The sequence below is a fragment of the Macaca nemestrina genome, chromosome 13, assembly GCF_043159975.1.
Source record: "Macaca nemestrina isolate mMacNem1 chromosome 13, mMacNem.hap1, whole genome shotgun sequence".
Lineage (NCBI taxonomy): Eukaryota > Metazoa > Chordata > Mammalia > Primates > Cercopithecidae > Macaca > Macaca nemestrina.
In genome coordinates, this window is record NC_092137.1 from 70,357,396 (window position 1) to 70,369,626 (window position 12,231).

Consider the following 12,231-nt stretch of genomic DNA (forward strand, 5'->3'; position numbering starts at 1 on the left):
CCAGTTACTTGGGAGGCTGAGGCATGAGAACTGCTTGAACTCGGGAGGCGAAGGTTGCAGTAAGCCAAGATCACACCACCGTGCTCCAGCCTGGGCAACAGAGTGAGGCTCTATCAAAAAAAAAAAAAAAGGCCTATTAAAGAGGAAACAGTGCTGTCTCTGTTGAACCAGCACTGTCTCAGAAGTCAAAGAAATGCTTCAAGAAGTAGTAAAGGACAAGAAGGAATCTGCCAAGTTGACATGAGAAAGGGGGTTTCTGGAAGAGGCAACAATACATACAAAGGGCAAGAGTTGGGCAGAGCCGCCAGGCACAGTGGCTCACACCTGTAATCCCAGCACTTTGGGAGGCCGAGGCAAGTGGATCACCTGAGGTCAGGAGTTTGAGACCAGTCTGACCACCATTGTGAAACCCTGTCTCTACTAAAAAAATACAAAATTAACCAGGTGTGGCGGCACACACCTGTAATCCCAGCTACTTGGGAGGCTGAGGCAGGAAAATTGCTTGAACCTGTGAGGCGGAGGTTGCAGTGAGCCGAGATCGCTTCACTGCACTCCAGCCTGGGCAACAACAGCGAAACTCTGTCTCAGTTAAAAAAAGAGTTGTGCAGAGCCACAATCCAACAACACAGATACTAACAAGAAGATAAAAATGTGGATTAGTCAACAAGTAGTTATTGAGTGCCTCTACATACTAGGCACTGAAGATACACAACCAGGAACAAGCTCCCTGCCTTCACAGAGCTTCAAACCCACCAGGAGAGAAAGACAAACAGTTAAGTGGTCTTATGTAAACAAATAAGGTGCTAACAGTTTCTTTATATACAGCGCCAAAAAAACCCTTCAAGAGGAGATAATGCTTACTTGACAATTAAAGGCAAGGGACAGGCTGGGCGCGGTGGCTCACGCCTGTAATCCCAACACTTTGGGAGGCTAAGGCGGGTGAATCACTTGAGGTCAGGAGTTCAAGACCAGCCTGGCCAACATGGAGAAATCCTGTCTCTACTAAAACTACAAAAATTAGCCAGGCATGGTGGCGCATGCCTGTAGTCCCAGCTACTCGAGAAGCTGAGACAGGAGAATCGCTTGAACTTGGGAGGCGGAGGTTGTAGTGAGCTGAGATAGTACCACTACACTCCAGCCTGGGTGACAGAGTAAGATTCCATCTCAAAAAAAAGCAAGGGATAGTTAATTGAGGCAAAATGCACAGTAAAGACTGTTCCAGGCAGAGGCTATACAGCATTGCAAAGGCTCTCAGGCCAGAAACCGCTGGAGAAGGGGTCAACGAACTGTGAGCAGATGAGGGTGCCAGGAGTAGGGAAGGAGGGGCCTGGGATGACACTTGAAAAACATGCAGGGACTAGATACTGCAGGATCCAAGTAAAGAACTCAAATCTCTTCCCTGCTCCTTCAAGGGTAGAGAAGTGGCAGAGTCCTGTAAGTCAAAATATCTCTAAATATGGTCTGGAGGACTGGGTGCAGTGGCTCACACCCATAATCCCAGCACTTTGGGAGGCGGGTGGATCACCTGAGGTCAGGAGTTCAAGACCAGCCTGGTCAACATGACAAACCCCCGTGTCTACTAAAAATACAAAAAAAAAAAAAAGAAAAAATTTAGCTGGGTGTGGTGGTAGATGCCTGCATTCCCAGCTACTCTAGAGGCTGAGGCAGGAGAATCTCTTGAACCCAGGAGGTGGAGGCTGCAGTGAGCCAACATCACTCCATTGCACTGCAGCCTGGGTGACAAGAGCGAAACTCTGTCTCCAAAAAAAAGAAAAAAAAAAAAAAAAGGAGAAAATAGATATCTTTGGCTAGGCGCAGTGGCTCATGCCTATAATCCCAGCACTTGGGGAGGCTGAGGCAGGTGGACTGCCTGAGGTCAGGAGTTTGAGACCAGCCTGGCCAACATAGTGAAACCCCGTCTGTACTGAATATACAAAAATTTAGCTGGGCATGGTGGCAGGTGCCTATAATCCCAGCTACTCAGGAGGTTGAGGCAGGAAAATTGCTTGAACCCGGGAGGCAGAGGTTGCAGTGAGCTAAGATCGCGCCATTGCACTCCAGCCTGGGCAACAAGAGCGAAACTCCATCTCAAAAAAAAAATATATATATGATCTGGAGATGATGACTAGTGTCAGAATCGCCTGGGAGGCTGATCAAGCTGCAGATACCTGGTCACCACCCCAAACTTACTGAATTAGAGTATCTAGCAGTTAATACCAGGAATCTGCATTTTAAACAAATATCCAGCGCCCCCTCCCTCACCCTCATAGGTAATTCTGATACACTAAAGCTTCAAAACCATAACTCTAGGAACAAGGATAATGAAGAAAGGCCCTTACTTGAAGCTGGCTGTCAATGTCATAATTAGAGTACTATGTAAAGTCAGAGTCAAGCTGAGCATTAAGTAATCTAGACAGAGCAGTCTGAGCTAGGTGTGAAGGCGCACACCTATATCCCAGCTACTTGGGTGGCTGAGGCAGAAGGATCATTTGAGCTCAAGTTCAATGCTGTAGTGTGCTATGATCATGCCGGTGAACAGCCACTACACTCCAGCTTGGGCAACATAGTGAGACCTTGTCTCTAGAAAGAGAATCTGAATGAATTATGGAATTTGAAGGTCCCAAAGCGGGAAATAGAAAATAGAAGGCAGGACACTATAGTCATGGGACTTAAGAGAACAGAAGGAGCAAGTAAAGACAGTGAGCAGTCTCACGGAAATCACTAACAACAGTCATGATCTCCAGCTCTCTTAGGTTGGTTTTCCCAGCATGGCCCTAGGAAGGGAATGCAGCTCACCTCACAGAGACTAGATGACCAGGCCATATACTGCCCAGTCTGTGCACATAACCACTCCATCCAACCTTCAAAAGAGAACACACCCTTCCTCAGTAAGTACTCTATCTTCATGAATCCCCATCAGCCTGCAAAAGAGCTCTGAGCTACATACAAAAACATTCAGAACACCTCTAAGGGCCAGGGACTAGCGCTACCCCTCAAGACTCTCTACTTGGCACATCAGTGCCCCCAGCCCTGTCAAAATTTAAGAGCCAGGTCAGAAACCTTGATGCCCACTCCTACATACCTTCAGATCCCACCATTCATGCACATCCAGCCAGTCTTCCACTACTTTTTGCTATGCCTCACGGACACAGTCCCATACTATATTCTACAGAATACTTGTTCCCCAAAATTCAGAGAGAAATTCCACAGATTCATGTTAAACAGAGTCCTGAACTCCTAACGCTGCTGAGGCCAGCTCCTATGCCTGGTTCAGTGGGAGGAGGTAGCCTGAAGAGAGCTCACTCCCTTCAACCTATCTGAAGGAAGCTCCAGCACTACTGCAGGCTTCTGTACACGCAACTTGTTTCAAAGATAAGGGAGCTGAACCTGATATATTTAAAAGAATGGATGACAGGCTCTTGGCAGCAGAAATTGAGGTGGGGGAAAAGTTAAGGTAGGATTTCTGGGGATTTCATTTTAAAGTAAAGAGCCCATAAAACACAAAGAAAGTAATATACACTCTCACTCAAATCCTTGTATGTCAACTAACTGATCCTTTCTATAATCCAAAAGCTGGTTCCAAACTAAAGAGGTAAGAATGCTAAAAGATGATTTAAGTAATCCCCAAGATTATTTATGACCCTAATCCTGAACTGCTTGCCCTGTTCCTTCTTACACTCTACTCACTATCCAAGTGCTCCAGGTTTATGACTTAATGATTCAGCTTCCTGCTTCAGCCTTGTCTCATCCTTCAGGCCTTTTGCTTCCTTCTTTGCTTAGAATTCTACTCCACTGTCAGTTATTCTGCCCTCAGCTACCTGAAGTTAATAATAAGCCTACCCAGATTCTCAACCTTTATCCTCAGGACACATGCTGCCTTCATGAGCAAGTCTTTTGTGTCAGGCTTACCCTGGTTTCATGGATATGACCCAATCATTTTAGATGGTTCATCCAGGCAAACAAAGGAATCAACAAAGATGGACGAAATAGGAAGAATGACAATGAACCAAGGGCCAGTGTTTAAAACTCACCCTGACATCCTAAAGTACACCTTCCTACACCTCAGGTGCTGCCCCCGATACTCTATCCCCCTCCCTAGTGCCCCACCTCAAAGGTCCTTCTAGCCACTGCTGATAAGCTTTGACTAGGAATTCATGGTGAGCACAACATAAGCTTATAGTCTAGTGAAGGACACAGACAACAAAAGAATTACAATACATATGATAATTAATGGCAAAGCATGCAGAGTTGTATGATCAAGGCTAATCAGGTGAAGTTATACCTAAGCTGTAACTTGGATGATGAACAGGAGATATCCAGGCAGTGGCAGAGCATTCTAGGCAGTGCCTAGAATGGTGTGTTCTAGGCACAGTGAAGAGCACATGCAAAGGCCCTGCAGCAAGCGAGCACATCTAAAGATATGTCATGAGCTGGAGGATGGGAAGGTCAAGATAGGGGACTGATACAGATGATGTTGGAGAGGCCAAAAGGGCCTAATAAGACAAAGGAAGTTGTTTTACTATTCACTTCACAAGTATTTATTGTCAATAATGTGTCAGACATTGTCCTAGATGCTAGGAATACAACAATTAAACAAACAATATCAACCAGGCACAGCGGCTCACACCTGTAATCCCAGCACTTTGAGAGGCCAAGGTGGGCAGATCATTTGAGGTCAGGAGCTCAAGACCAGCCTGGTCAACATGGTGAAACCTTGTTCCTACTACAAATACAAAAATTAGCCAGGCATGGTGGCACACACCTGTAATCCCAGCTACTGAGGAGGCTGAGGCACGAGAATTGCTCGAACCCGGGAGGCAGAGGTTGCAGTAAGCCAAAATAGAACCACTGTACTCCAGCCTGGGCAACAGAGCGAGACTCCATCTAAAAAAAAAAAAAAAAAAAAAAAAAAAAAGCCGGGTGCAGTGGCTCACACCTGTAATCCCAGTACTTTGGGAGGCTGAGACAAGCAGATCATGAGGTCAGGAGATCGAGACCATCCTGGCTAACATGGTGAAACCCCATCTCTACTAAAAGTACAAAAAATTAGCCGGGCATGGTGGCGGGCACCTGTAGTCCCAGCTGCTGGGGAGGCTGAGGTAGGAGAATGGCATGAACCCAGGAGTCGGAGCTTACAGTGAGCCGAGATCGCACCACTGCACTCCAGCCTGGGCAACGGGGCAAGACTCCGTCTCAAAAAAAAAAAAAAAAAAAAAAGACAATATCCCTGTTCTCTTCTAATTAGAAAAAACTATAAACAAATATGTAAATAAACCAGAAAATTATCAGATATTGGTAAGTGCGATCACAGTATTAAAATAAGGTGACATAATAAAAGCATATGGGTAGACACTTTAGAATCATTAGATAGTCAGGGGAAGACCTGTCTGAAGAGATGGCATTTAAAAGCAGGGGCAGGATGCAGTGGCACAGAGACGAGCTGTGAGACCTCATTTCTACAAAAAAATTTTTTAAAAACTAGCCAGGCGTGGTGGCGCATGCCTTTAGTCCCAGCTACTGGTCAGGTTGAGGCAGGAAGATCCCTTGACCCCAGAAGGGTACGGGGGTATGCTGAGTTATGATCACACCACTGCACTACAGCCTGGGTTACAGAACGAGGATTCTGACTACAAAAAAAACAAACAAACAAAAAAACACACACACACACGCAAAAAGAACAGAAAAGAAAGGAAGGAAAGAAAGAAAAGAAAAATCAGGTATCTCAATAAAAGGAAGTCATTAAAAGCTCAATGGAGGCTGGGTGCTGTGGCTCACGCCTGTAATCTCAGAATTTTAGGAGGCTGAGGTGGGCGGATCACTTGAGGCCAGGAGTTCAAGACCAGCCTAACCAACATGGTGAAACCCCATCTCTACTAAAAATACAAAAATTAGCTGGGCATGGGGGCGCACACCTGTAATCCCAGCACTTTGGGAGGCCGAGGCAGGACAATCGCTTGAAACCAGGAGGCAGAGGTTGCAGTGAGCCAAAATCACACTACTGCACCCAAGCCCAGGAGACAGAGACTCTGCCTCCAAAACACAAAGTAGTTCAACGGAAATATCACTAACATCTAACCTTTTTTTTTTTTTTTTTTTTGAGACAGAGTTTTGCTCTTGTTGCCCAGGCTAGAGTACAATGGCGCAAACTCAGCTCACTGCAACCTCCACCTCCCAGGTTCAAGTGATTCTCCTACCTCAGCCTCCTGAGTAGCTGGGATTACAGGCCCCCACCACCACACCCAGCTAATTTTTGTATTTTTAGTAGAGATGAGGTTTGACCATGTTGGCCAGACTGGTCTCGAACTCCTGACCTCAGGTGATCCACCTGCCTTGGCCTCCCAAAGCACCAGGATTACAGGCGTGAGCCACCGCATCCGGCCTCACTGACATCATTTTAAGCAGAAGAATTATCATTTAAGCAATCATTCTTACATTTTACTTTACTTTTTTTTGAGACAAGGTCTCGCTCTGTCACCAAGGTTGGAGTGCAGTGGCATCATTACAACTCACTGCAGCTTCAACCTCCCAAGCTCAGCCTCCCAAGTATCTGGGACCACGGGTGTGCACCAGCACCACATGTGGCTAATTTGTTATTTTTTGTAGAGACTGGGTCTCACTATGTTGCCTCAAACACCTGGGCTCAAGCGATCCTCCCATCTTGGCCTCTCAAATTGCTAGGATTACAGGCATAAGCCACCACGCCTAGCCCATTCTTCCATTTTATAAAGACCACTCTGGCTATAGTGTGGAGAACAGAATGGAGGTAGGGGTGAATAAAATTAAGACTGGAGGCAGTGATAGATAATGGATTGTATAAACTAAGATAATGATGATAATAACAACTAACGTTCATATAGCAATTAGTAGGTACCAATCTATTATTCTAAGTATTTTACATATATTAATTCACTTAATCCTCACAAGTACTCTTTTATAAATTTAAAAACTAAGGTACAGGGTAGTAGCAATGGAGAGAAAAAGTGATTAGATTCAAGAAATATTGAGGAGGTAGGGAGGACAAGTCCTAGTGACTGGTTGTCAGATGTGGGAAGGGAAGGAAGGAATGATTAATCATTGCTATGTTTGGGGCTTTAGCTACTGCATGCTGTCTATAATGTATATGATTGGGCACTGGAGAAGGAGCAAGTGAGAAAAAGCAGGGGGCTACAAGACATCCCAGTGGAGTTGTAAGCAGTTGGATAATCTGGTCTAGAGATCTGGGCTGGAGATTTGGGAACCATCCACGTGTAGATGGTAACTGAAGCCGCCAAAGAGGTTGAGATCACCCAAAAACTGGAAATACCTTAATGTCTCAATAGAAAAATAGCCAACTAAAATACAGCATATCCATTCTATGAAATACTATCCAGCACCAAAAAGAATGAGATATGCCTTTTTGTATTAACATGGAATACTGTCAAAGCATGTTATTAAATCAAAGAATACCAGAACGATACATAAAATGTTATATCACTTGTATAGAGAATTAAATAAAACGCAAAATAATACTTTAAATTTTTTCTGGGTTCATACTTATGTAAGCAAACACACAGGAAAAAGTATGGCAGGTACATTCCAAACCACCAACACGTTACCTCTAGTGAATACAGAAATAACTGAAATGGGGAGACAGGAATAGTCAAAATATGCTCTACGATGTTTTGATATTTTAAAAATATAATTTATTATATTCTCTGTAAATTAAATAATTTTTCAAAAAGAATGCACAGAAGAAGGAGCTTACAAAGGAAATCTTTTGCTTCAGATACTAAATTCTCTCTGTCCTTCCCATCCTCCACTGGCCTTGAGGTTCACGTATTCTGGCTTCTCATCCGCCTACCTCTGAAATGTTAACACCAAGCCCCCTAATTCCATACTCTATCCCAAATCCTTGGCTCCAGGCAAGGCCTGGTCACCAATCCCTGAGCCTGGGCTATAGCCCTAGGAGGGGAGATCAGACACCAAAGTCTCAACACACACAGGGGAAATGGGTATAGATGCCAGCTTCAAGGACAGTGATCAAGTGGCCTTGCTGGCCAGCAGAAATTTCAAACAGAAAAAGGTATCTGAAAGTATCTGGCCATTTGGAAGCAGCTCTGGAGTGCTGAGGAATGGGGCTGAGCAACAGTCACGCAAAGTCAGGGGTGAAGTAGTAAGGGGTGGGTTGAAGAAAGAGCTAGTTTCATTTGTGAAGATTCCAAGTGAAGTGCTGCAATCTTATGGAAACCAGGTTTACAGAAAAAGGAGGAGTCAAGCTGCATTCTGTGAGAGTCTGGTTGGAGAACAGGGGTTTCTAGGCGTATCTAGAGGAGTCAATTCCAAAGCAGCAATTCCAAAAGGCACATTAGTAAAGGTTTAGTAGCTAGAGCAGCAGAACGAAGCTACAGATGTAAATAGAAAGGAGGTAAGGAAGATCTACAAATGAGGCAAGATGAAGGCAAATTAAAGCCTTTCCTTCGGCCAGGCACAGTGGCTCATGCCTGTAATCCCAACACTCTGGGAGGCCGAGGCGGGTGAATCACCTGACTGAGGTCGGGAGTTCAAGACCAGCCTGACCAAAATGGAGAAAACCCGTCTCTACCAAAAAAAAAAAAAACAAAATTACCCAGTCGTGGTGTTGCATGCCTGTAATCCCAGCTACTGGGAGGCTGAGGCAGGAGAATCGCTTGAACCCAGGAGGTGGAGGCTGCAGTGAGTAGAGATTGTGCCATTGCACTCCAGCCTGGGCAACAAGAGCAAAACTCTTGTCTCTGAAAAAAAAAAAAAAAAAAAAAAAAAAAGCTTTTCCTTCGTCAGTAAACCAAAGGCAGAGATGATCATGGGCAGCTTTCTGGTGATTGTACCCTTAAGTTTCAACTTTCTGTAGGTGAAAGACAATGTACTTGGTCATGTTTTCCTGGTTACCCAAAAAATGACACAGCCCAGACCTTACCCAACAGCTGATTCACCATCAATTAATCTATATCACAGCCTGCTGGTCCTGACACCTCACACAGTCACATACTAGATAGCTCTGGGGAAAAAAAAACAACCCAAGGTGAGCTGTCAAAGTCCTCTTCATACCTGACCTCGCCCTCTGGAGTAGGTTTCATTTCAAAACTGAAAGGGACTAAAGGGCTGGGGAAATCCAAAGATCAACAGAGCCAGGAACAGGTGGTTCCCAGCAGAAGCGTCCCAGGTTGGAACTCAAAACAGAAACCAGACCACTGATAAGACATGGTTTATGATATCTGTCTCCAAGCCTTCAAATGCCATTTATGTTTTCTGATATTTACAATAGGGCATGACCACATTTATCCAACTCCTGACTACTAAAAATCTAACTCTCCAAGTGCTCAAGCAACTTCCTGGTTTTATTACATTTTAGAGCTTTGGGGTAGCTCCAATAACTGGGACGCAGGGAACGTGCGAATTCTTTAGCCCTTCAAATGGGCCACACATAATGAATTTTATCCCTTCCTCATTCTTCATCTCCCCTCAAAGCCTTCGCAAAATTCCTGTCTCACTAAAAAGTTTCCAAGTTGTTCATAATGGCCCTCTCAATGGAGTAATATTCAATACACAAAAGTCTAGTTCATCAAAGGAGTCAGGTTATTTGCTTGAGGTTCATCTGTAACTAGCTATATGACCTTGGACAAGTCACTTCACCTTTCTGAGCTCAATTTCAATTTCCTCATCTATAAAGTAAAGAGGTTGGAAACAAAAGAAAGGGAAGCAATAAAACAACCTCGAACTGAAAAAAGACTTTAAGTTCTTAAGTCTAAAAGGCTCATCGAGTGCCAACAAGGGTTATTTTTAAAAGGCATACACCTCAGCCTGGCCAACACGGCAAAACCTCATCTCTATTAAAAATACAAAAATTAGCCAGGCGTGGTGGCAAGCATCTGTAATCCCAGCTACTCAGGAGGCTGAGGCAGAAGAATCGCTTGAACCCAGGAGGCAGAGGTTGCAAAGAGTCGGGATCGTGCCACTGCACTCCGGACTGGGCGACATGAACAAGACTCCATCTCAAAAAAAACAAAACAAAACAAAAAGACATACAGGAAGCATACCACAGGAAATTCTAAGTATAAATAAAAATTCACAAACTTCCAGAACAAGAGAACAGATTATTACTTACAAGGAAAAAAAATCCCACTGGACTTCTCATCTGTATCACTAGAAACTCAAAACACTGGAAAGCTACTTAAGACTCTGTCGAGACTAGGACCAGTATTCCAAGAATTCTAAACCTAACCACAATATCATTCATACACAAAGGTTAAAAAGAAATTGGACATTAAAAGACTTTGAAAGTACCACCCATGCCCCACTTCTAAGAAAATCACTCAAAGAAATGTCCTACTTGACTGGGAGCGGTGGCTCACGCCTATAATCCCACCACTTTAGGAGGCCAAGGCGGACGATCACGAAGTCAGTAGCTCGATACCAGCCTAACATGGTGAAATCCTGTCTCTACTAAAAAAATAAAATACAAAAATTAGCTGGGCATGGTGGCACACACCTGTAGGAGGCTGAGGCAGGAGAATCACTTGAACTCAAGAGGCGGAGGTTGCAGTGAGCCGAGATTGCGCCCTTGCACACCAGCCTGGATGACAGAGTGAGACTTCGTATCAAAAAAAAAAATGTCCCAGCCAATTAATATTTAACTGTAACAAAGCTAGGAAAGACAAACTATATAAAAAACATATGTTTCCCCTCTCCAACAAAAAACTTTTAATGAGTTTGGATCAGATAACTTCAAAAGGCCTTTCCAAGTATAAGCAGAAACTGCCCTGTACACCACAGTCCTTGGCAGTCTGGGTTTGTGAGTTGTTCATCACCTAGTGGCCTGATGAAGTAAATGCAGTTTGTCAAGTGCCCGGATAAACTTCCAGCCATTTTGTGAGCTCTGATGGTGTATGCAGCAGGGCAGCAGCCTGACCACCTAATGATTACAAGAGTAGGAGACTGTAAACCCTCCAAACTCATAGACAATTGTAAACTTAGGTCAACATTTATTCATTCTTCAAGGAGGAAGGGAAAGCATACCCACCTTCTAACTAAATAATCCTAAGTGAAGCACAAATTTGTCAGGCTGCATTTACAAAGTAGGGAGAGGTAGAAATTCCTTTTGTGCAGACTGATCTGAATTGAAAGAAAGTTTAGATATTAGGATAAACTGCAAATATGTCTTATACATAGGAAGACTGTCTTCAAGGGTTCACAAGTTGGCATGCGGAAAATGTATTATATTTATTCTGTATAGTTCTGGGGTACTGGTCTAAAATTAGGCCGGGCACAGTGGTAAAATTACGCCTGTAATCCCAGCATTTTGGGAGGCTGAGGTGGGAGGATCACCTGAGGTGAGGAGTTCGGGACCAGCCTGGCCAACATGGTGAAATCCCATCTCTACTAAAAATACAAAAATTAGCCAGGAGTGGTGGCACACACCTGTAATCCCAACTACTCAGGAGGCCAAGGCAGGAGAATCACTTGAACCCAGGAGGTGGAAGCTGCAGTGAGCCAATATCATGCCACTGCACTCCAGCGTGGGCGACAGAGTGGGACTCCATCTCAAACATAAATAAAAATAAAAATTAATGAGAAATCTCGATTAGATTTCAATTCAAAATAAGAAATAATTTTCAGCAGGGCGCAGTGGCTCATGTCTGTAATCCCAGCACTTTGGGAGGCCAAGGCAGGAGGACTGATTGAGGTCAGGAGTCCAAGACCAACCCAGGCAACATAGCAAGACCCAATATCTACAGAAATTTTTCTTTTTTTTTTTTTTTATAAGAAAGAGTCCTGCTCTGTTGCCCAGGCTGGAGTGCAGTGGCACGATCTCGGCTCACTGCTACCTCTGCCTCCTGGGTTCAAGCAATTCTCGTGTTTCGGCCTCCCAAGTAGGTAGGATTACAGATGTGAACCACCATGCCCAACGAACTTTTTTATTTTTAGTAGAGATGGGGTTTCGCCACATTGGCCAGTCTGATCTCAGACTCCTGGACTCAAGTGATCCACCCACCTCGGCCTCCCAAAGTGCTGGGATTACAGGCATGAGCCACTGCACCTAGCCTCTACAGAAAATTTTTAGAATTAGCCTGGTATGGTGGCACACGGTAGTCCCAACTACTCAGAAGATTGAGGCAGGAGGATCACTTCAGCCCAGGAGTTCAAGGCTACAGTAAGCTATGATCACACCACTGCACTTTGGCCTGGGTGAAATAGCAAGACTCTGTCTCTTAAAAA

At 44.4% G+C, this 12,231-nt stretch overlaps 1 protein-coding gene across 50 annotated transcripts in view; it reads right to left on the reverse strand.

The window, feature by feature from the left end:
• Window positions 1-12,231, reverse strand: part of LOC105465213 (aspartic peptidase retroviral like 1) — a 147,433-nt gene that overhangs the window by 117,817 nt on the left and 17,385 nt on the right. For 10 of the 50 annotated variants that reach the window (XR_011611863.1, XR_011611868.1, XR_011611858.1 and 7 more), the window contains exon 4: window positions 11,036-11,127. The exons of 36 other annotated variants lie outside the window; for them this stretch is intronic. The gene's annotated coding sequence lies outside the window, so the exon portion shown is untranslated. 4 more of the 50 variants (XR_011611860.1, XR_011611885.1, XR_011611884.1 and 1 more) reach the window with 4 other exon arrangements.